At 45.0% G+C, this 22,734-nt stretch overlaps 1 pseudogene; it reads right to left on the bottom strand.

The window, feature by feature from the left end:
• On the bottom strand, positions 10,308 to 11,080 carry Gm14274 (predicted gene 14274; annotated as a pseudogene).

Genomic DNA, 22,734 nt, shown 5'->3' with positions numbered 1-22,734 from the left:
GCTGTTCCTTAGTTTTACAAGGATGTCATAGTCCTGCCTGCTCATTACCACTTTATTCTCTGTGTATTTTTCTCCTGTTGGAGGAATGTCAAAGAACTCTACTTTGGTTCAAAAATCTTTGCACTGGTCAGATTAACCTAAATTCCACCAGGAGCTATTGGCTGTCCGGATGCAGTGCTGACAAGTTCCTTCCATTTATGGAAGCTCCCATACTGTTGTATAGAAAACTCAGGTTGTTGTTCTTATTGCTCCTTGCCAGGGATCAAAGCTGGTGAGATGTAGATTCGGGTTCTAAACAACACAACACAGCAAGAGAGCGCAGGGGTTGGCCAGCATTTGAAACAATGTTTTTTCTCTCTTGTTGTATGAGGCCAAGCAGCGTAAAGAGACCAATATCCTTCCTAATTTTTACTCTGACACATTTTAAATAGCAAGCTTCGAAACGACACCATCAATATTGCTTATCTTGAAAGAATAGTGTCTCTGAAGTACACAGGAAGTCGTGAAAACCTTGCTTGGGTAGCTGATTTCATCTCAAGTGTTCCCTTGCAATCCTAGGAAGTACGAAGGTCTGGTCTGGGTTTAGATTACTTACTGTGCAACCATTTTGCCCAGCTCCTGTGTTTACAATGCAGCCTTCTCATCTGTTAAACGAGAAGCAGCTTCACTTCCCCAAGGAAGACAAGGGAAGGCTGTTTGGCCACTTGCTACAACAGTCATGCTGTCCATGGTGCTGACTAGCTTGGCCCTAAAGACAACACAGTTCCTGGAAATTCCTTTGCTAAGACCCACACAGCTTATCCCTACAGAAAGCTAGGACAGGATCTCTTGTCTTCATCTCCTCATTTGAATTTATTAAATAGAGCTTTGCAGTAAACAGAGCCACGGCAGAGTTTACTCTTATGTCTTACTTTTTGGAAGCTCCTGTGTGTTCTAATAGATTCGTTTATTTCTTTGGGAGCAATTTGGACATTGTGAGGCGTATGCTCCCCCCCCCCCATTCATCCCTAGTTAGGTACTACTTCCCATGTGTGTCAAGCTTGACACTGAGTGATGTGAGTTAGGGAAATTCATGAGAACCCAAGCCAACAGGAAGAGTGAACATGCATTAGGTGCTTGCCACGAGCCTCAGACTGTTAAGGACTTGAGACCTTTTATTCCGTTTATATGTCATGACAATCTTTGGGGGAGGCATTATCATCTGTATTCCATACTGGATAAAACCCAAGCCCTGTGAAATTAAATAATGCATCATTTGTCACATAACTGATAATTAAACTTGAGTCTGTACGGCTTCAGCCTGAGCTTCCTAGCATGTCAGACCCAGAAGGTAATATTTTAGGGTAGGGGCCCTGGAATCAGTCCATCTGCTTTTGTGGGTGGCTATCAGTTCTCCTGGACATTGCCTATGAATACTTAGTGGTATGAATGGACGGTAGTTTGCCCTTTGAGACTCAAAGGTTTCCTATTTTCATGCTCTGAAAGCATTTATCACCGTAGATCAGAAATATTAATAAGTTGCTGCTGACTGTTAATGGCCTCAGTCCCATAATAGAATGGCTTCATTTTGAGCCTGTGATTATTGAATCGAAAATTGATTTTACATGTGTTCCATCATTTGCTTTTTTTTCCCATAATTTGGTGAGCCAGGGAGGAGAGAGGGTGAAATGGTTAGGGTTGATTGTCAGCCTGACACAACTTAGGACCACTTGAATAGAGAGCCTCAGTTAGGCATTGGCTAAGCCAGATCTTTCCTTCTTCCCCCTCTCTCTATGGGTGTGTATATGTGTGTGTGTGGGGGGGGCATATGTGTGCATGTATGTGCATGTGTGCATGTATGTGCATGTGTGTATATGCATGTGTATATGTGTGTGTGTGTCATTGTATGTGTGCATCTATGTGTGTGTATGTTTCTCTTGAAGATGCTAATTGAAGTGGGAAAGCCTGCTCATGGTGAATGGCACCGTTCTCCGGAGCTGGGTCATGGACTGTATAAGAAAAAGAACACATGCACTGCTCACGAGCATGCAGCATGAGTTCACCTCTCTGCGGTTGAGTGTGGGTATGATGTGCCCAGCTGTCCCATGTTCCTACAGCCCCCACTTCTCTGCTGGGACAGAGAGTTGACTGGACCTATGAGCTACAATAACCCCCTTCCATTAAATTGCTTGTTCCAGGGTATTGTGTGATGGCAACAGGAAACAAAACCAGGATAAGGACAAGCACACACCATTTTATAGATGAGGAGGCTGAGAGCAGGCTAGCCAGCACTGGTGTGTGTGTGTGTGTGTGTGAGAGAGAGAGTGTGTGTGTGTATGTGTGTGAGTGTGTGTGTATATGTGTGTGTACCTATGTTGTCCAACTTCTTCAAGCTATCTCTTTACACAAAACCTGCTGGTGTCCTTAAGTTTCCAAATCCCGACAATATCCCTTCATGCTTGTTTATGTTTTCTTTAGTGCCAAGTTACTTTTAGTGCATATTTTGTTGTGTTGTACACAATTTGGGAATACACTGAATAATGTGGATGCAACTGCTTCTGAAACTGACAACTGGAATTGAACAAGCAGGGGAGACTGGCAACTCCCCGAGGAGATGGATAATCACATTAATTTCACGTGGCCTTGCTGCAGACACTGGCTTCCTTTCAAATGCAAGTTCTAGAAAATTCTTTAACAGTTTGACATTATTTGGGGGACATTGCCCTGCTTTAACTCTAAAACAATCCCATAATCCTGTGCCTATCCTCATACATATATTTCATACGCAAAGGGAGCTTATATGAATATAGAGTGTTCTCCACAGGCTGTATCTTTTATATGCGGTCATGAATGTTTCTCTGTATGTAAATAGGACTTTTATTGGATCTATTCATAATGTCTCCATAAAGGGATGCACCATCATTAAATTTGTCTGTCTTGATAAGCTGATTGTTCCTGTTTTGTTTTTTTAATTTAATTCTTTAACTTTAGTATTTGGTGAAAATCTACTTGTTTCTTTAAATTCCTCAAAATTTAAGAAAAAGGGGATCAAAAGAAAAGACATTAAGTTGTCGATAGTGGATGAGACAATGAACAAACTACACTGGGTATCCTCACCTCAGACTGTGTTTCTATCACTCCTGTGTTCCCTGGCTGAGGTAGTGTGTGTGTGCATGCACGTGCATGTTTGTGAGTGTGCACATGTGGATGTGTGCATGTGTGTAAGTGCACCTGTGTTTGGGGGTGCATGTGCACATGCTTGTGTGAAAATGCCTTCGTAAGTTTTGGCATTTTCTTAATTAGTGATGGATGGGTCCAGCCCACTGTGGGTGGGGCCATCTCTGGGCTGGTAGTCCTGGGTTCTATAAGAAAGCAGGCTGAGCAAGCCATGGAGAGCAAGCCAGTGAGGAGCACCCTTCCATGGCCTCTGCTTCAGCTCCTGCCTCCAGGTTCCTGCAGTGCTTGAGTTCCTGTCCTGACTTCCAGTGGAAGTGTCAGTCAAATAAACCCTTTCCTCCCCAACTTGCTCTTCGGTTATGGTGTTTCATTGCAGCAGTAGAAACCTTGACTCAGACAAAGCCGGAGGAAGAGCCACTTAAAGATGGAGAGGGAACAATTTCTACAAGATGACGCAGGGCAAGGAAGATTTGCGTTCCCAACGAATGAGAGAGAAAGACTTCACAACACAGGTCACACTGCACAGAATCCTCAGAAGAGTCACACACAGACAGTGAAACTAAATTAACTCCACACTAGTGCATTGTCTGACTTAAAGATCCAAGTGAGTCTCAGAAGGACTCTACTGACTCCAAATAAGCTAATAGCATTCCGGAATAAAACACAACACTATTTAAAAGGATATAATTACATCGGCTCCAGCAACAATGACATAAAATTCACAGTGTCCAGCATCTAATCAATAATTACAAGGCAAGAAAAAAAGAAAGGCCCCAAATGGTTTTAAGTGCTAGTCAATAGAAATAGAATCAGAAGCAGCAGAGATGATAGGTCCAGTGAAGAATGAAACTAAAGCAGTGGCTATTAAATATGTCTCGCATGTTCAGCTGAGTGGAGGAAAACATGGCCCGTGTGGATAGATGGAAAGTGTGAACAAGATGCAGTAGAGCCACCATGAAGTCAGAGAAATCGCAGAGTGGCTGAGATAAGAGCCAAGACAATGCAGAGCTGAGCATGTGGCTACGGAGATAGTTCAGAATGGTATATTCATTCCTCAAGTTCTGGGAAACAAGGGAAGACACGACACAGAAACTCCAGAAATCTGCAGAAGGGTCTCCTCCAGCCCAACTCCATACGATATGCACATGTGTATGGCTACATCAGACCAAAGAGGGACCCTCCCATAGACACAGATCAAGGACTGACAGGGAGTCAGTGGTTCATAGTGCGAGTCTCCGACATGGATTTTGGGGGGAAATAGGTGTATGACAGATCCTTTCAGATAACTCTAGCTTGTATCAAGTTGACATAAAACTAGCCAGGACAGGCCTTAAGTATTGATAAACGTGTGCATATCAGTGCTCTGTTGGACTGGAGATGACCCTTCTGTAGATTTCTGGGAATCTCCATAGTAGTCATCCAGTGCCCACATTCTAATTCCTTTATGTTCCCTAAGCTTTGACTTAACACTTCCCATTGTCAGGAGATGATTGTGTTCCATTCGAGTTGTCTGCATGCACGGCATCCTCTGGGACACACACTTCTTCAGCCACTGCAACCATGGCAGACCTCCCTTGCTCCCTATTTTACGGCTTAATGACCAACCATCCTCTCACACATTTTGCCTGGTTTCTTATACATTTGATGCTGGAGCAAAATCTATCCCCCTTTACTCTGTCTTAGCTGGGGAGTCCCTGAAGTCCTTACTATTCTTACTTGTAAACAAGAGGTGCACCATTATGTCATGTGCTCTGTGGGCTTCTGTGTTACCAACTCCCTTGCCAATAGTCAGAGGTGGCACACAGACCCCAAGCCCTGGAACTTCGGTTCTCGGAAGCTTCAACCTGGAGTCAACATTCTGCTATATCTGAAGCTGAGTCCCATTTAGAAACAATGCAATGTGGCTTTCTGAGCATTTTCATTGTTCACTTTGCTGAAACCCCACGATTCCCTGTCCTGTGACCATGTTTGTTAGGTGAGCTCTGCATTGCTGTATCACCAGAGCAGACAGACACAACTCACAGGATGAAGGGTTTATTTTGGCTTCTGGTGTTTGAAGCTATAGTGATGGGGAGTCTCACATCCAAAGCAATCCAAGATTCCAGGGAAGGAGCAGGGGTGGGAGGGTGCTTATGGAGGTGGGGGTGGTGGAAGTGATGGGGGCAGTAGAGGTGGCGAGGGTGGTAGGAGTGGGTGGGGATGGTGGGGGTGGTGGGGGTGATGAGGGTGGTTGTTTGTGGAGCATGTGGTAGGGGTGATGAGAGTGGGGGGGCCAGGGGGTGGGGGGTGATGGGGGCAGTGGAGGTGGGTGAGGGTGATGGTGGGGCATGTGGTGGGCTTGTTCACAGGGTGACAGACGAGTAAGCAGTAGCTGCAGGATCAGAACATGGGGTGAGGATAACTTTCAGAGTCTTGGTCCTAGTGGCTTATTTCTGCTAGGCAAGTGCCACTTCCTAAAGGCACAGCACACTTCAAAATACTGCCATAAGCTGGGGAACCATCCAGACAGGAGCCCGTGGGGGGACACCTCTCAGATGCAAACCGCAAGCCATTACCCACACTGTTTTTCTCTGAAGTGTCTCTCTACACCCTGCAGACACCAGGCCTCTGCTTACACTTCAGCAGCTGAGGGAGGTCTCCATGTCCTGTCCCTGTCTGACCTCCGTGCCTCCAACTTCCCCATGCCTTACTTCAAACAGCCCCCACCCCCGCCGCCAGTTAGATGTTTTGAAGGTTTTCATACTCCATATATGACCAAATCAGTTTTATGGCCCCCTGCTACATTCTCAGGAACGTGAAACACTCCAGACACAAATGAAAAATACCAGATCTTTTAAAATGTAAATGTATTCTCTTTTGTGACAGGATCTCATGTCACCCAGCCAGGCTGGTCCTGAGCTCATTATGAAGCCAGAGGTAGCCCTGAGCTCCTGATTCTCTGGGCCTCTAATTCCACAAGCTGGGATTGCAGTCACGTACCACCACACCCAGCCTAATAACGCGCCCAGTGTAGTACTACCAAATCGTAAACATTTACACTCAAACGAGGTCAACACACTGACCAGATGGTCCTGCTGTGCTTCGGACTGACGCAGAATGATGACATAGGCGTATTCTATCTACCATGAGCTGAGGCAGTCAGGAAAGACTTCCAGGAGGGCAAGACACAGCTTTCCTCCAGGGCGATGGGAGTTTGTCAGTTGAGGAAGCGCAATCTCTGACCTGCTGAACTGTCTTACCCTGCTGTAACTCGTGCTACGCACACTTGTAACAATGCTCAGGGTTCTTTTCAGTATCTCTCGTCATCCCTCCATGCTCTTAAAGCTGCAGAGCGAGTTAACAGAAAAGAGCCCACGTTTATTTTGGTGAGTTGGAGGACTAAGCCTGGTGATATTAAGAAGTTATGCAGAGTGAACAAAGCTCTGTAGGAGCCTGCTGGGTGTGAGATGTGGTGGCAGCCCTCTGATAACTGGCAGAGCCTTCTGCCTCAACTCTTTATAAGTCCTTGTGCACTCTCTGCACACGTGTCCGAGTTCACTGTTGATATTACTGCTTAATTGTAAGCTTCCTGCTGGAGCCTTTGGCAGGGTAATAAACCTTTCTCAAGTCAGGTTTGCACATTTATTACCAGTTCTAATTCAGAGGTATGAGGGAGACCTTTCTCAGCTGTCAGGGAGATGTGATGAAATAGAGATGTTCTTCAGCGACATTCTATTAAGGACTGTATCTCAGGAAAAAAATAATAATTCAAATCAATCTCACTTTAAGAAAATCTATACAATTAAACTTTCAAATTTTCGAGACAGTTTCAGTGTGTTGAGCTCACGTTAAAAATGCGACTTGCTTTGGAGAGCTTCAGAGGAGATGAGAGGCTGGACCGCGTTTTTTGTATTAACTGCGCGGAGTGAAATGCCTCCAATTAGCACTTGGATCTGTCTCATAAAGCATTATTTAGAGCAAATGGAGTTCGGAGACCTCTCCAGAGAAGAGAGGCCAAATCCTCCCCTCTGACTCAGGCACGTGAACATGGCTTGCTCTGAGAACCTGGGGCTCTCCACGCTTCGATGGAATCAACTGAGAGTTTGCTGAGGCTGGGCTGACCCCGGGCAACCTCCATGCGAGCAAAGCAGGAGATTAAAAGGGCCTGCAATCAGAGATGTGTGATAATGTTTGGCTAAAAATATTCATGTGGCAGAGGAAAAGGGGCAGAGATCTTCTGATGTCTCAGAATGATTAAACAGGAGGTTTTAATTGAACCGAAGATGGAACAAAGGTAATGACAAGAGATGTTTTGTGGCTTCCTTCCAGGGGTATGAGCCATGGTGTGAGGCATTCATGAGCAGCATCTTTTATCCTTGCAGATCTTTGGGGTAACTGTTACTTTGCAGAGAAAGACACCCACGTTGTGAAGATTCTGGCCCAGCGTCTGCCAGATGACAGGCAGTGGAACTGGGATGTAGACTCAGATTCACGGGATTCCACAGGCCTGTGTGGGACCACTGGGCCCTTTCAGCTCACGTTCCCCTAAAGTGACAGCTCAGGCCACGTGACTGCTCTAGTGTGCTTTCTGTTGCTCTGATTAGCACCACAAGCCGAAAGGATTTACTTCTGCTTGTAGGACATAGTCATCCCCGAGGGAAGTCAGGGCAGAGCTCAGGTAGGAACCTGGAGATGCAACACAAGAAGAGACCTTGGAGGAAGACTGCTTGCTGGATGGCTTGCAGGACTGTGTTCAGCTACCCTTTTTATATAGCTGAGGACCCCTGCTTAGGGAGTGGACTGGACCATCCTTCATCAACTGCATCAAGAAAATGTCTCCCAGATGTGCTCACAGGCCAACCCAATAGAGACACCTCTTCACTCGAGGTTCCCTCTTCCTGGGTGTGTGTATGTGTGTGTGTGTGAGTGTGAGTGTGTGTGTATGTGTGTTTGTGTATATGTGTGTGTGTGAGTGTGTATGTGTGTGTGAGTGTGTATGTGTGTGTATGAGTGAGTGTGTGTGTATGTATGTGTGTGTGTGAGTGTGTGTGTGTGTGTGAGTGTGTGAGTGAGTGAGTGTGTGTGAGTGTGTATGTGTGTGTATGAGTGAGTGTGTGTATGTGTGTGTGTGTGTGAGTGTGTGTGTGAGTGTGTGAGTGTGTGTGAGTGTGTGTGTGTGTGTGAGTGTGTATGCGCGTGTGTGAGCGCACATGCCTGCCATGGGACACGTGTGGAGGACAGATGACTACTTGCAGGTTCCTATGTCTTCCAGGTCATCTCAGGGACGCGAGCGCAGTTGACTCTGTCTGTTTGTGGTGCCTGCAGCTCCGCATTCTTTTGTAATTTATGAGCAGAAGCATGGGTAGCTTTCCTTCCGGAGTCGCTTCTGCCGGATGCTTGCTGTAAGCAGCGCACGAAGGTAGCATCTTTTTTCTCTAGGGTCCCAGAAAGCTGTCTACCTTGTAGCATAGATCAGAAAGCCAGTGTCTCTTTTAAAGGTTGGGCAGAGGTGTTTCCTGTCTACTATGAAAAGCAGACTTTCCTAAGCGTTTGCTGCCGTACCTGAGATGCAGTGCTTCTGTGTGGATGGTCATCTGGGGGATCCTCATGTCCTCTGCAGGACCTGGGAGGCAGGAGATCCCAGCCGAGTCCAAAGCTCCAGCTGCCTGCCGTGCTGTGAGTGATAGACTCCTTGGCTCACGACTTACGAGTCTTGTGGCTTTCGTTAGAATCCTTAAAATTTTGGCAGGTTCTGTTGCTGCCTTTCAAGGTGTGTGAATTATTGGACCCTTCACAGTTCTTGACAGTTGGTTTTTCTTCTCTCTCCTATAAAAGAAGGTTGTAGACAACCAGATTTGGGCTCATGTGGTAGTTTTAAAGAGTCAGCAGGCGTCCAGGCTCCTTCAGCTTTCGGCTCCGCCCAGTTACATATTTCTTATCTGCTGACTGGTACTTGAGCCACCATGTCCCCAATTCCAAGCAGGAAGCTACCAAGAGGGTTTTCAGGATGCCCATATGGTGGCATCTATTTGTATCTCAGGGGCTTCCCAGGCTCCAAGGAGAAAGAGGAGGTGTGATCATTAGGTTGAACACAGTTTCACTCAGACTATAACTGACACTTTGTTGCAGAGAACACAGGAGGACGGATGGGAGGCAAGCAGCAAGCCATCCCCACTGTGCTGATAGAGGGGTTGAACTCTGGGTCAGCGGAATGGGCTTGTCTCATGTGAAGACTTCCAGGATAAATAAATATTTGACTTCAATTCTAAGGCTCTCTCTGGGCGTGGAAAGATGCAAAGTGCAGCGTGTGCAAGCAGATCGTGTGACTGTGAGCACAACCCGCCCGCTGATGGAGACCCTTGTGAGCAGACAGCATTTGGTACCTCAAACTCTGTGCTTACAAGCAGTTGGCAGGAGAGAGTAGCCCCTGGGAGGACCTGCGCACCAGTCATGACCCCTGTGATCCATTAATCTGCCAGAGATGCCCTCTCTCTAGGTCGCTGCTTTGCAAAGTGAATATCAATAAAGGCTGCCAGAGGCATGCTAATGACCTCTATGGATGGAGCCACTGCATGTGTCTCTGTGCAAGACATTGTTGATGAGAAAAAAATCCATGGGTTGGCTGGGTCTATCAAGAAGCACATTCCCTTAAACTGGAGTGGTCAGCACCTCGCTCAGATCCCAGTCAGGAACCCAGGGACATCGACACTGTCACCTGGTCACACTTCCTGGAGCTCTTCTTGGGGAGGAATGGGGCTCTGGTTTGAGACTTGGATCATGATGTACTTTCTATGTTAGCACCTCAGAAGATTTCCTGAGTATAAAACTGTATTAATGGTAATAAGAAATTAAGGAATTGAAGCAGACACTGTTATCAGATGCCAGTATGCATCACACAGAGTACTTTGCACAAATTATCCTTTAATTTTCAAATTGCCCACAAGTTGGTACTGAGATCAGCCCAGTTTTATACCAGCATGAACTAGACTCAAATATTTCCAGATGTCTCCAATTTTTCCAGGTATGACAATGCCGGGGTGGGAGCTGAGACTCAGAAGTTTGTGTGACTCTAGGCTTTTTTCTTCCCTTTCCTTTCCTTTCCTTTCCTTTCCTTTCCTTTCCTTTCCTTTCCTTTCCTTTCCTTCTTTCTTTCTTTCTTTCTTTTTTTTTTCCACAAATTTTCCTAGGCCACTGGGTGACATTTATTGTAAAAGCACATGGGGCAAGGTTGGGACCAGGTGGGGCAGGTTCTAGGAGGCAGAGTCAGAGGCCTCTGAGCTGTCTTTGACATCTGTGCGCTCTGTGGTCGCGCTGACCTCACTGAGGTCCTTGCTGTTCCCACCACTATCCTCAGCAGCCAGGCCCTTCTCCTCACGGCACGCCTCTCCTGAGCTCAGAAGCACGTTGCCTTTGTTCTCCGCTTTGTTCTCCAAGGCCACCAGAACCATGTGTTTGCCCTTTTCCTTCAGCTCCAGGTGCCTCCTCAGTGAAAGTTGAGGGTGTTGGAATAGAGATGCAGGGCGGCCCTGTTACTCTTCCTGACATGCAGGAGACATATTTGGCATTGAAGTTCTCTATCATGGCTCGAGAGGCCTGGTCCATCAGCTTCTGAGCCAGGCCGAGGAGCCGGTGGGAACGCTTCGCAGCCAGTGAGGTCCATGGGGAACATCGTCTGGGTCCTCTTCCATTTTAGCCAAGACGTATCCCACAATCTTCCCATTTTCATCCTCAGCAATTTAAGAAAGCTGGGGCCAAGAGAGGCCATGATAGAAATAGTACTTCATCTGGTAGTTTTCCGGCAGGCAGAGAAGGTTGCAGTGCTGCATGTTCGTCAGGTCTTCGGGCCTAGCATTGCGGATGTTCATCACGGCGGCGGCGGAGCTCGCGGGTCCTTGTGGGTCGTGAACAAGTGCACTCGGCAGCCACTTAGAAGCAGGGTAAGGACCTTTTCTTTTCTTTATTAACATTTTTTCTTCACTTAAATTTATTTAACTGGGGGCTGGAGAGATGGCTCAGTGGTTAAGGGCACTGACTGCTCTTCCAGAGGTCCTGAGTTCAATTCCCAGCAACCACATGGTGGCTCACAACCATCTGTCGTGGTATCTGGCGCCCTCTTCTGGTGTGTCTGAAGATGATGACAGTGTACTAATATCCATAAAATAAATAATTCTTTAAAAAATTTATTTTACCTGAGGCATAAAAATGAAACCATGCCTATTCATCATGCGGTGTTTTGGTATTCAAGTTTAGCTTGGGGTAAGCAGTCCCACCTCCTTTCTTCATGATAACAACAACATAAACTCGTTTTGCATTTTGAATTAAAGAATGCATTATCATTACCTGAACTACCCCTTGTGTGTATAATATTATGATATAGATTATCACCATAATGCCATTGTACACCAGTTCTTGTGTCACTGGACAGAGCTTTCCTTATTCTTTCCTACCCATAATTCTTCACCTCTGCTAATAGCCATTCTTACTCTTGGCGTACTCTTTCGTTATACTTTTATTTTTTAAGATATTTATTTATTTTACGTATGCAAGTACATTGTCGCTCTCTTCAAACACACCAGAAGAGGGCATTGGATCCCATCAATGGGGTTGTGAGTGACCATGTGGTTGCTGGGAATTGAACTCGGGACCTCTGGAAGAGCAGTCAGTGCTCTTAACCCCAGAGCCAGCTCTCCAGCTCCCGATACCTATACCGATGTGTGATTACTTCCTTCCTGCTGGTCATGGCTTACTTGCAGTTAACTCAGTGAGCTTCTGTCCCATCTCTGTTGCCACAAATGATGATTAGAGACATCAAGCATCCTTCCATAGAGCTGGCCGTTCCCTCTTTCCAGAAATATCTGCCTGGTTTTAAGATTGAGATATTAGGCCTTACTCCCCTCATAACTGATCTGCTTGTTGCCTGATGTGTGGTTTGCAGATCCCTCACCGTGATGTGTGGCTGCCTTCACTCTGTCTGCTGTTTCCTCTCTGTGAGGCTTTTGGTTAATGTCGACTTGTCTGTCTGTCCTGGGTTTTGCTTCTGGGGCTTTTGGGACACTGTCCCTGCCCCCGACCCCACACAAAATCTTTTCTTTTCCCAGTACTGAAGTGCTTCCTGTTTTTCTTTTTTCTTTTCCTATCAGGTTTACAGTTTCAAACTCCATGCTTATGTCTCTAGTTTACTTTGAGTTGATTTTGTGGCCAGTGAGGGATGGAGATTAGGTTTCATTCTTCTTCATGTGCCTTGATGTCACATGTCTCAACTTGCATAGGAACCATCCTTGTATTCCTGCAACGAATCACACCTGATTATAGTGAATATATATATATATATAGTAAATATATATAGTGAATGTATATGGTGAATGTATATGGCTAATATATATAGTGAATGTATATGGCAAATGTATATGGTGAATATATGTAGTGAATATGTATAGTGAATATCTATGGTAAATATATATGGTATATGCATATCCACTATATATAATGAATATATATTGTAAATGCATATGACAAATGTATATGGTGAATATATATAGTGAATACACATAGTGAATGTATATAATGAACATATAGTGAATATATATGGTAAGTATATACAATGAATATATATAGTGAACATATATGGTGAATATATAGTGAATATATATGGTGAATGTATATGGTGAATATATATAGTGAATACATACAGTGAATGTATATAGTCAATACATATATAGTGAATATACAGTGAATATATATATAATGTATATATATATATAATGTATATATATGTGTATATGTATGTGTGTGTGCTACTGCATTCTATCTACTAGCATTTGGTTGAGGATTTTTATCTTCTTCATTAATGATATTGCAGCTGGGTCCTCATCTGATTTTGCTATCAGGTGGTGCTGGCCTCACAACTGAATTTGGAAGAATTCTTTTCACTTTGTCTTTTTTTAAAAGAAGAATTCAAGTGGAAATCGTATTCCTTCTTGATTGCTTGGTAGAGTTCAGTAGTGAGGTCACCATGTTCTGGGCATTTCTTTGATGGCAGGGATTTCTTTTATCACACAGGTCTCTGCTCAGGTTTTCTCTTTCTTCATAATTAAATATTGATGTTTGTCCCTGGGAGTTTGTGTCTTACGATCCCTGAGCCCTTGGGCACTTAGTTGTTCATAACAATCTCTAGGGCTTTTGTATTTCTGTTGTGTCTGTTGTAATGTCCCCTTCATTTCTGATTTTACTTATTGTTTGTCTCCTTTTATTTTTTGGTGTATCCAGGGGGTTGCCAATTGGTCTTGTCCAAGGACCAATTGTTGGACAATCTTTGTTGATTTTCGGGGTACATTTCAAAGACTCTATTTCATTTGTTTATGTTCTGATCTGTATTTTTCCTTTTATTACTTTTGGTTCAGTGATAGGTTGTCATCTGTGGATCTTTCTTCTTTTTTGCTGTAGGCATTGTTTGTTGTAAACATCCCTACTGGTGCTGCTTTGGCTGAACACCAAGTTTAGGTATGTTTCTCTCCAACTTCACTTTTGAGACATAAAAAACAAGCCTTTCCTGGTTTCTTCCTTGATCCATTGGTTGCTCAAGAATAAGTTTTAATGGGCTTTCCTACTATTTTTTTTTGCTATTGACGTCTAGTTCTTTTGCATGTTGGTCAGAAGATACATCATATGAATTTAATATTAAAAATTAGTCGAGTTTTTCTCTAACACATTTGGAGGTGTTTCATGTGCTATTGAGAGGCACGTGTGTTCTGCACATGTTGGATTCTGTGTTCTGTAGATGGTTACCAGACTCATTTGGTCGAGGGTACAATTAATTCTACTGTTACCTTGTTGATTTTTCTCTCTGAATTACCTCTCTATTGTTGTACTAAAGTGTTAGCTTCTGTTATTGTGTTTGAGTTTATCTCTATTTTTATCTGTGAAAATTTGCCTTATAAACACCCCAGTCCTTACATTCTTAGAGTTGCTCCGTCTTTCTGGGGGATTGATGTATTTATTATATAATGCTTTATTTTCTGTTGCTGCTTTTGGTAGAAAGCATTTTTATCTGAGATACATATGGATATTTCTGTTTCATTTTGGATTCCAATGGCATGGAATTTTTTTTTAAATATTTTATTATTTTCTGCATATCGGTATTTTGTCTACATGATGGCTGTCACCATGTGCATGCAGTGCCTAGGGAGGCCAGAAGAGGGCGTTGGAGCCCCTAGAACTGGAGCTTCAGGTGATTGTGAGTCACCCTGTAGGTGCTAGGAATCCAAACTGGGTACTGTGCAGGAGCAGTCAGTGTTCTATTGATGAGCCATAACTCCAGGTCCATGCATGAACTCTTGAAAATTTTTTCTTTTTTGTTTTAGTTATGCACATATGTATGTATACATGTAAGGGTGTACACGTGAGTGCAGCTCCCCAAGGACTTCAGAAGATGGTGCCAGCTCTGGAACTGGAGGTACAGGTAACTGTGAGCTGCCTAAGCTGAATGCTAGGAATCAAACACTGGTCTTCTTGCAAGATCAGTATGTATTCTTAACCACTGAGCCACCTCCCCAGCCCCTGAGCCATCCCCTCTAGCCCCTGGTGGCATGGAATCTTAGGTCACATTTTCATTTTGGTCTATTTGTGTCCTTAGAATCTTAATTAATTAATTAATTTTAAAATGTCTATTTAGTCACACTTTTTCAATTGAGTTGAAAATATTTATATTTCAGGGAAGGTAATAATACAGCCACGTGATAGGGCAATGCTTTTATAGCAATACCATAGGGAAGATCTTACTACAGTGATTTTGTAGCTTGTTTTCTAGTTTTTCCTCTTTCCTCTCTCCCTCTCTGCCTCCCTCCTCCCCTCCTTCTTCCCTCCCTTCCTCTTTTGAAGTCCTTCTTTGTGGATAATCGATTCGTTTTAATAGTGTGTTTTGGCTCTTTGTTTATTATTTCAGATTTGCCAGTGATCTATTTTTTTTCTTGTGGTTGTTATAAGGCTTACAAAACCATCTTTGATTACAAAAAGCTGTTTAAAAATTATATCAACTTAACATGACTGTAGCGATAAACAAAAGAGAAAATGCACTAGCAAATTTTTGCGCTCCATTCTGCCCCACAGCTTGAATATTTACATTTTAATTCTTTGACGGTTTATACACATTAATAAATTGAATTTTTGACATCTTTACTTCCCCATACTCATCCCCCTCCTCGCCCCCCTTCTCTGATGAGGCCCCCTCCTTCTAACGCGTCTCCCTGTCCCCTTGACGACTTTTTGAGTTTAATTAGGACTGTTCACCCTCTTTCACCATCTCTTGAAATATTAATGTAATTACCACAATCTCAATGTTTATCCTAAAGATAGGACGGCATAGGCATAGCTCAAAGTATTACAGATTTCCATTCTGTCGCCATAGTTACTCTTACTAGTGGGTTTTATATCTTATCATTTTATTCATTAGCTGCTATCTTGGATTTTCAAGAACTTTTTGTTTATCTCTTTTAAAAATACTTTACTTTATTACTGTGTGTTTATGGTGTGTGTGTGTGTGTGTGTGTGTGTGTGTGTACACATGTGCCACAATGCTCTTGAGTATACAGGTCAGAGGACAACCTTGTGAGTTCTCCCTCCACCATGTGGGTACCAGGGCTCGACCCCAGGTCATCGGGCTCTTGAGCCAAGTGCTTTAACCGCTGGGCAATCTCATCTGCTCTCCTTTTAATGTTTCTTGTAGGACAGTACAGTAGAGATAGATTCTCTCAGCATCTGTTCTTCTGGAATGTCTTCATCTTTTTTTTCTCTTCTAAAAGATGGCTTTCCTGGGCACATCATTCTCAGTTGGCATTTTTCCTTTTAGTAGTGAAATATGGCGGAAGTCTCACGTGTCTCTCCCAGCTTCTGTTCGCTGCTGTCAGGTGAACGGGGACACCACGCACATTATTTGTTTCCACTCTCTCTCCCTGCCATGAGAGTCTTCTCCTGGTGATGATGTTTGTGGTAGACTTGCTTAGGTCTGACCGCCGACCTTAGAGCTTGCGGAACTTACTGTATTATTTCTCCCCCGTTGGCATTCTCAAGTCTTTCTTAAACTCCAGTTCCCAAACATGCCCTTTGCTAACGCTGTCCTAAAATTCCCGTAAGTTTTTTTCTGCTTGTCTTCATGATCCCCCTACCCCGGTTTCCCCACCAGCTGTGGATTTCTACACAGCTGGCCTCAGGTCTTCCTTTGGTCTCATCTGAACATCTTGTCTTGTCTGTGCCTGTGATTCCAGGATTTCTCTTGCTAGATGTCTGTTCGAACATTTCTGCTTATTTTTTGAGATGGTTTATCTCTGTGTTAAGGCTCTCCATTCAGGTTTATAACCATTTCTCTTGTTTCTTAAAACAATTGCTTCAAATTTACCATTATAGAATCTACCTAGACTGGTTGCTATTTAGTTGTTGTCTGAAGCCTAATTGAGCCACTAAATGATGTTAATGTTTGCTGAAAGTGTCCTCTCTTTGTGTCTGTCTGTCTGTCCATCTGTCTCTGTCTCTTTGTGAGTATGTGCACATGTATGTGCTATAAGGTCCATGTGGAGGTCAGGGATCAACATTGGGTGTCTTGCTCTACCACTCTTTCCTTAAAAACAGAGACAGGGCATCACCGTGTAGTTCTGACAGCTTTGGAACTTGTGGAGAACAACTGGCCTGAAACACACAGAGGTCTGGCTGATTCTGGCTCCTGAGTGCCAGAGTTAAAAGCTTCTGTCAAAACATTTGCCCTTCTGCTTTATCTTGGGTTCAGTTGAGGTAGATTCTCCCATTGAAGCCGGAGTTCTCCTGTTCAGCAACAGAGCTGGCCAGCGAGCTCCAGGGAGCCTCCTGTCCCTACCTCCTCAGCACCAGGACTGCAGGGCACACTGGCTGCTGTACGCAGTCTTTTGTGAGGGGACTAGGGATCTGAACTCATGTCCTCACAGTTGCATAGCAAGCACTTTACTGAGTGAGCCCTGAGAACTCTCGACGCTGATTGGTGCGTGCCCTCATCCAGATCTTGGACCGCTCAGTATCTCTTGCTGTTTGTCCTTCCAGATGGGATGGGAAAGCTGATTATTTTCCCCAAGCCACAGTCATTTCTGTTATTTTAGCACTAGATGGTGTCTCAAGCCCAGGTTTGCCACACTTTAGCTACTGGTGTGTTGTACTGGATTAGCATGAGAGAGGGATCAAGGCTCACCATCAAGGCTCATTTCTCCTCACCTTGAGCTGGGTGAACGCAAGAGTGAGTTATCTCTACAAGATTTGCCTCAGGGCGGGGACAGATCCACTGTGCTGTCCACAGAGATCAGCTTACGGTGGGATTCGAATCCCTGGAGATTGCAGGTGCTCACCTGGGTGTCAGGTCCACAGAAGGACCCACAGGCCCCAGGCTTCTGTGCTGTAACTCCACGAATGCCTCCCTTCCCCCACAAGCAGTTACTCTTAAGTTGCACAGCAAGAAGTTGAGGAAAAATTGGGCAGGTAGTTCTGTCAGAGGTGCTGCAATGCTGAGCTATACCCTGACACCACAGACACCAATATTGCACCAGGGAGGTGTTAAGACCAGTGCCACCGAGACTGAGGTAGACTTGGAGCTTAAACCTGTTGCATCTAGCCACTTATGGTAATATTGGTGAGTGGAATAGACACCTGGCAGGCTGGGGCTGCATGTCTTTGCCTGACATCACCAGGTTTGATTTAGCACCTCCATTCACACTCACTAGACTGTCGTGGGGGCTGCTGGGATATGCCAGTGTTAGACTTCATTAGTCTTGCACTAAGTGTTGCTTAAATGTGGTGGAGGCTTGATCTCAACAGGGTGCTGCATAGGAGACAGTGACACTTTTAAGGGACAGAGGCTACAGGGAAGGCAGCACGTCTTTAAAGGGATCTAAGCTCTTTTCCTCTCTCTGTTATTTCTTATTCGTGAGATGGGCAACTTTGCTCTGCCCAGGTTTCCATTTTGATGTGCTACCTCACCACAGACCCAGAGCAGTGGAGGAGTGGTGGAGGGCCCTCCTCAGCTGCCTTCTTGCTCCCAAGGTCTCCCATGGTCTAGGCTTTTCATTATGCTAAAGTAGCTTTCAGAGTCAGAAATGGAGTCTTAAGCCCTTGGTCCCCACTTCTCTTCCTCCTTTCTGCTTTCCCCTCCCCCTTCTCCCCCAAGTCCCTTTTCCCCCTTCCCATTTCTTTGCACCTCCTTGTATCAGCAGAAACAATCTGCCCTTGCTATATTGCTTACTTTCCTTCTTCGTGTGATAGAACACCCCAAGGAACAATTAAAAGGGGGAAAGGTGGGCTCATGGTTTCCTGGGACTTTAGTCTACCATGGTGGGGAAAGCATAGATGACAGGGTTGGGATTAAGGGAGCATGAAGCTGTGGGCCACGTCCACGTCATGGTGATAGACAGGAAGCAGAGGGCAAGCAGGATAGAACCAGCCGTGGCTATAAGCCTCTAAGTTCCACTCCTTGTGAGCTGCTACCTCCAGACAGTCCCTAAGTTCCAGAGACTCTGTAACCCTTCTGAATCAAAACCATCACGTGGGGACCAAATGTTGAACGCATGACCCAGCAGGGGTCCCCTCATCTTCAAACCTTCACAAGCAACGTCATCACAACTTCCATGTTTTTATTATTTTTTCTTACCGGGCAGTCTAAGTCTGTTGTACACACAGATGTTTTTCGTATTTTCCATTTGCCACGCTTTTTCCCTGGGTGCATTCTCCACTCCGCTGAGTAGACAGTTGGGTTGGCGGAGGGGTGGGGTGGGGGCGGGACTTAACAGAGAGGGATTATCAAGTAGTCTACCTGGCAGTTACATTCTACTTCCCCTACATAACACTATGCCTCAAACTATTTCCATGTCACTTACACTGTCCCCATAATTATCATTTTTAATGTCCTCATAATATTCTATCCTGTTGATGTACCATAATTACCCTCAGTATAGCATTGCTACTGAACGATTACGTTGTCTCGGATTATTTACTGTTGTAGACAACAGTCACCCTTAATCGCTTCCCAAAGATAAGTAAGTGCAGATGATTCTGCAGGGCATGTCTTTGTGCTTGTAGATTTTCCTCCTCGTTAATTAGAAAAGATTCCATTCAGGGCGATGTTTGGGCAAGAGGAGAAACACACCCCTCTGAACCTCACAAGTGTTATTAACAGGGCACCAGGTGTGAGCTGGCCCCTTCCCTGCCAAGTCCGTTCTCTCCATATCTTTCCATAATCTCCATGGTAAACTTGAAAGGCAGGGAAGGGACCATCATTTTGCAGATGAAGAAGCTTCAGTCACAGAGAGCCTGATTATCCTTGCACCATGCTCTGGCAAAGGGAAGAAGAACCCAGGTCACACAGCGCCAAGGACTGGCATCCAGAGCTCCACTCAGTCTCCAGCGAGTGCCAGCTCCTTCAAGCTGCTTGCTTTACCTCATGGACCAATGACAGACACCTTTAAACCCACCTTCTAGGAGCAGGGCAGGTTTTTCTGTCTATATGGTGAGAAGTTTATCTTTCCAGTGGGTGAACTGAAGCACAGATCAAAGGGGTTCAGCCTTGAGCGGTCCATACCCACCGTAGACCACGCCCGTTCAAACCACGCCCACCCAAGACCACGCCCATCTGAGATGTGTGGTCCTGTCTTGTCAACAGTTTGTCATACGTTGCCTAATGCAGACTTCAGCTGTTCTCCTCCGTACTCAGCACTCTCACAGAGCAAAGAGCAAACACTTCTTGGGATTAGATGTTGCACACTTCCCAAGCCTCTTCCCTCCTGTCTTTCTTCCTCCTATACCCCTCCCTCCCTCCCTCCCTCCCTCCTTCCCTCTCTTAATTACTGAGAGCTGTTTATGGCGGAACACTATTCGATTATTATTTACAAATATAAAACCTACAGCAACCCCATAGGGATAAGCACAGAGAAGTAAGATCTAGACGCAAGCAGTCTAAGTCTGGTGCCCTGGGCCACTGTGCATGGACAACTGTGAAGTGGGAAGTTTCTGCATTTATTGACTGTTCTAGAGAGAAAGGGAAGCCAGGGTACCTCAACTTTTGATACGTGATTTTTTTTTAAAAGAATAACTTTTGAGAGATCTTAGAATAGAGAGTTGTAACTAGCTGAGCCTCCTGCAACTCATCATAACTTCTTCCCCGATTCAAAGAAAATCATATTTGTTGATAATTTTGTATCCTTTGAAAATATGCACAGGGTCCCAGAATTGTATGGAGTTCAGGTTTGCACAACACTTTATAGTTTCCTATGACAAATGCCACTGTGTCTTCTGCAGTATTTTTCAGGGAGAATGCTTTAGGGTGGAAGTATTCATTGCTGAACAGGGCCGTTCTGCTTTGCAAAATGTCTGGTATTCTTAGACTCTGCTTTCTAGACTAGAGAGTTACAAACGCCTCAGGCATTGAAGAAATTGTGTGTGTGTGTGAATGTGTGCATATATGTGTTCATATGTATGTGTATATGTATGTGTATATGAGCTAGTGTATATATGTGTGTGTTTGTATGATCATGTGATGTGTGTATGTATATATATGTGTGTGTGTGTGTGTGTGTATGCATGCGTGTGAGTGTGTGTATGTGTATATGTGTGTGAGTGTGTATAAGTGTGAGTGTATGTATATGTCTGTATATGAATGTGTGTATGTGTATTTATGCATATTTTTTGGAAAGGATATTACTATGTTACTTGGGCTGCCCTGGGACTTCCAATTTGGGCTCTGTGGACCTAGAGTGGACACAGACAAGGAGGGACCAGGTGGGGGTTCAGCGCATGCTCACTTCCTAGTCTTGAGCCTGTCTTTAGCTTTCCTCCTTCTGTGGCACGGAACATGTCAGTGAAACCCTTCTGGGTCTCTTGGGCTTTGTCTGTAAAATGAGAATTTACCCAGAATCCACTTGCTAAAAAAGCCGCTGTGGGCATGAACTAAGATGGTCCACAGAAAGCACTTGGCAGATGTAGATCTTTCAGAAATAGTAATTTTCATCAATTGTTTAAAAAGTGTAAGACTTTATATGTGGCCAAGCCTGGGCTGTAAGGCCAAAACGGTTTTTCTAGGGGCTTTACACGTTAGCACTTCCACCTAACATAATAAGTAATAAACCAACCAACCAACCAACCAACCAACCAACCAACCAATCAGCCAGCCAGCCAACCAGCCAACCAATCAACCAACCAACCAACCAACCAACCAACCAACCAACCAACCAACCAACCAACCAACCAACTAACCAGTAGACTTTGTATCAAGTGCCTTTCTCATTGATGTTTCCAGACTCTACCTGAGGGAAGAAGAGTTTATTTTGGCTTTCAGGAAAAGCTTGGTGGCAGGCGTGTGTTCTGGGGTTCCTCACCCCTGGGAGGTCCAGGATACAGAGCTAGACTGTAGAGCAGGAGATGGGACATTTTCAAAGCCTTGCCCCTGGTGCTCTGCATTCCAAATCAATGTCACCAGCTGGAGACCAAGTAGTCAAGCACAAGAGCCTGTAGATGACAGTTCACATTCTGACCCCAACAAAACCTTAGTACTCCTTCTTCCCTCTCTCCTTCTTACCCTCTCTCCCTCCCTTCCTCCCTCCCTTCCTCTCTCCCTCCCTTCCCCCCTATTTCCCTTCCTCCCTCCTTCCCTCCCTACTCCCCTCCCTCCCTCCCCCTTCCTCCTTCCCTTCCTCTCTCCTGCCTTTCTTCCCTGCACACCTTCCTCCCTTTCTTCCTTCCATACCTTCCTCCCTTTCTTCATTCCTCCAACCGAATATTCTTACCCTGGACTCTGCTGTTGTGCCCTCTGTCTGGTCGTCCCCCCCCCCCCCAACACACACACACAGTAATTTCTTTTTCATTTGTGCATGTTAGGGGGTGTGCATGTGCGTGTTAGGGTGTGTGTGTGTGCGTGTTAATGCTGGAGGTGGTGGGCATCATGAGAGCTGTCTGCTCCTCTGGAGTCAGTTGTGAGTTGCCATGGGTGCTGGGAGCCAAACTCGAGTCCTCAACAAGAGCAGCAAGTGCTCCTGCCAGCTGAGCCTTCCCCCTGCAGCCCCTGAGGTACTGCTCTGAAGAAGGGTCCTCTCTGTACGGCCTTCCTTTCTGGATCATTTGGATAAACAAATATCGATTGAACCAATGGCCATTGGGTTTAATCTCTCCAGGCAGCCCTGGGTGATTAACCCTGGGGTCAGGCAGAGACCTGGTGCTCAGTACTGAGTGTTCAGAATATCTTGGAATTGTTATGGATGTTTTCTTTGGGTTAGATTAATTAAACACTTCTGCAAGAGGAGAAGCAGGAGCCTCATGTGACTGCAGAACAAAATGTTTTCTGCATTCACCCTGAAAACCGACATCTCTCTGGGGGAACGGAGCACAGCCCTTCCTTCTCTCCCCTGCTGGAGGGAGCACGGAAAGGAGCACTCTTGAGAACCAGACTCAAGCCAGAGGGTACCATGCCTTTGCTTCTGCTACTGTTGGACAGATTTGCCCTGGCTGCTCCTGCTTCTCAGAGGAGAGTTCCCCAAGAGAATATTTTATTCTCTGGGTTGTGCTGAAATGGCAGGGACTTCAGAACTCTAGGAAGAATATGCTTTG

Source organism: Mus musculus, chromosome 2, assembly GCF_000001635.26.
Source record: "Mus musculus strain C57BL/6J chromosome 2, GRCm38.p6 C57BL/6J".
Classification (NCBI taxonomy): domain Eukaryota; kingdom Metazoa; phylum Chordata; class Mammalia; order Rodentia; family Muridae; genus Mus; species Mus musculus.
The sequence above is the reverse complement of the archived record's forward strand: the minus strand, read 5'-3'. Positions and strand labels throughout refer to the sequence as shown.